The sequence below is a fragment of the Callithrix jacchus genome, chromosome 1 (genome assembly GCF_049354715.1).
Source record: "Callithrix jacchus isolate 240 chromosome 1, calJac240_pri, whole genome shotgun sequence".
Lineage (NCBI taxonomy): Eukaryota > Metazoa > Chordata > Mammalia > Primates > Cebidae > Callithrix > Callithrix jacchus.
The window spans coordinates 207,392,931-207,395,335 of NC_133502.1; the positions used below are offsets into that span (position 1 = coordinate 207,392,931).

At 47.1% G+C, this 2,405-nt stretch overlaps 1 pseudogene; it reads right to left on the reverse strand.

Annotated features, from left to right (window-relative positions):
- Nucleotides 1-440, reverse strand: LOC100388153 (large ribosomal subunit protein eL31 pseudogene; annotated as a pseudogene).
- Between the last annotated feature and the right edge of the window lie 1,965 nt (nucleotides 441-2,405).

Sequence of the window (2,405 nt, forward strand, 5' to 3'; positions counted from 1 at the left end):
CAATTTTTAAAGTTTATTTGATGTATTTGATGATCAGCGATTAGTTCTCATCCACATTGACTGTCTGTAGATTTTTGAAAGTGGTAACAGGTACATAGGTAACCAAAGTATAGAGCATATTTGGTGAATCTTCATCCTCACGATGTTTCTGGACAACCGCACACGGATTCGGTATGGGACATTCCTTATTCCTTTGGCCCAGACAGCTTTGTGGAGCCTGGTATCAATGCGCCCATCTGGAGTTCCCATCTCCTTCATAGCAAACTTCCGAATCTCTTTGACTGCCCGAGGGGCACGCTTCTTGAAGCCCACTCCATGGATGCGCTTGTGAATGTTGATGGTGTATTCTCGGGTCACCACCTCGTTGATGGCAGAACGGCCCTTTTTCTTCTCGCCACCCTTCTTTGCGGGAGCCATTCTGTCCGGTCCGAGGCGGAAAGGAAGAGCCAAATTAATAATTTTTTAGCATAAGTATATCCCAAATATTGCATGGGACAAATTTACACTAAAAAATTATTTATCTGGGCAGGGCGAGGTAGCTCATGCCTGTAATCCCAGCACTTTGGGAGGCACAGGCAAGTGGATCACTTGAGGTCAAAAGTTCAAGACCAGCCTGACCAACATGGTGAAACCCCATCTCTACTAAAAATACAAAATTAGTTGGGCGTGGTGGCGCATGCCTGTATTCCCAGCTACCTGGGAGGCTGAGAATCGCTTGAACCTGAGAGGGGGAGGTTGTGGTGAGCTGAGATCATGCCACTGCACTCCAGCCTGGGGAACATGGGTGATGCTCCGTCTCAAAAAAAATTAAAAATTCCTTTTCTGTATTGGCAAAGCAAAGAATTCAAATTTAAGTAGGCAGCTTGTATGTTACCTAGCAACCCTAAACCCAGTCAAGGACAGAAATGAGAAAGTATGTGCTGATATGAAATGCTGTTTGTTTGGGCTGTGGTAACAAAATCCTGTAGACGTGTGTAATTTATAGATGATAGAAATTTATTAGCTGACTGTGGTGTCTCACACCTGTAATCCCAGCATTTTGGGAGGCCGAGGTGGGCGGATCACTTGAGATCAGGAATTCAAGACCCACCTGGCCAATGGTAAAACCCTGTTTCTATTAGAAATACAAACAAAAAAAATTAGTTGGGCATGGTGGCACGCATCTGTAATCCCAGCAACTCAGGAGGCTGAGAATCGCTTGAACCCAGGAGGTAGGTGGAGGTTGCAGTGAGTGGAGATCACGCCATGGTATCCAGCCTGGGAATCGAGAGTGAAATTCTGTCTTAAAAAAAAAAAAAGGCCAGGCGAGGTGGCTGATGTCTGTAATCCCAGAACTTTGGGATGCCAAAGCAGGTGGATCACCTGAGGTCAGGAGTTCAACACCAGCCTGGCCAAAATGGCGAAATCCCACCTCTAGATGAGGAACCTGGGAGGCAGAGGTTGTGGAGAGCCAGACTGAGTCACTTTTAAATTTTGTAAAAATACAAAAGTTAGCTGGGCATAGTGGCGAGTGCCTGTAATGCCAGCTACTTGGGAGGTTGAGGCAGGAAAATTGTTGAACCCAGGAGGCAAAGGTTGCAGTGAGTTGAGATTGTGCCACTGCACTCCAGCCTGGGAAACAAGAGCAAAACTCCGTCTCAAAAAAAACCCCCAAAAAACAGTGCATGAAGGATGTTAAATATAAGCAACTGGAAACACGCGTTGCTTCTGGGAAGGGGACGTAGGTGGCAGGAACAAGAGAGGGTAGAAGACGTCTTATTGGGCCAGCTTTGTACCTTTTGAATGTTGTAGCATGTGACTATTTCATCCAGGCAAAAAATCAAATAACCTAATTCGACTGTTTTGTCCTGACCCCACTCCCTGAATCCTTAACCTCCTGCATTCTAGAAATAGTCCAGAGCTTGTCTTATTCTTATCAAAATTCCTGTAGGCCTTTGACTCCTAACTCCTGACTGCAGGAGTGGGTGAGTCACAGCCACCCCCAGCCACCAGCTGTTTTCCATCTGCTGGCCTTCCTGGGGAAGAGCCCCTTCCAGCTGTAGCCCCTGTCTATGGAAAAAGCCTCAGGCCCTTTGCATCTCTCCCCACAACACACTGTCTCTCACCCGAGACTGTGATTCAAGTGAATCTGACCTCCGTTTATTGGGCGTACCAGGCACTGTGCTAGGAACAATGAAAACCACTGGACAAATCTGAAAGGGAAGGATCACTAGACTAAGGGGGAGAAATGTGGGGATGGGAGTAACTTTCTGTAGGTCTTTGCTGGAGGTGGCATCTGGGAAGGCTTCCTGGAAGAGGTGGCACCTGAGCTGAGGAGGGAACAGCACTCCAAAGGGGAGTCCAGAGGGACCAGCATAAGCAAAAGTCTAGAGTCAGAAAGAAAGATGAACTTGCTCCCTCCCTCC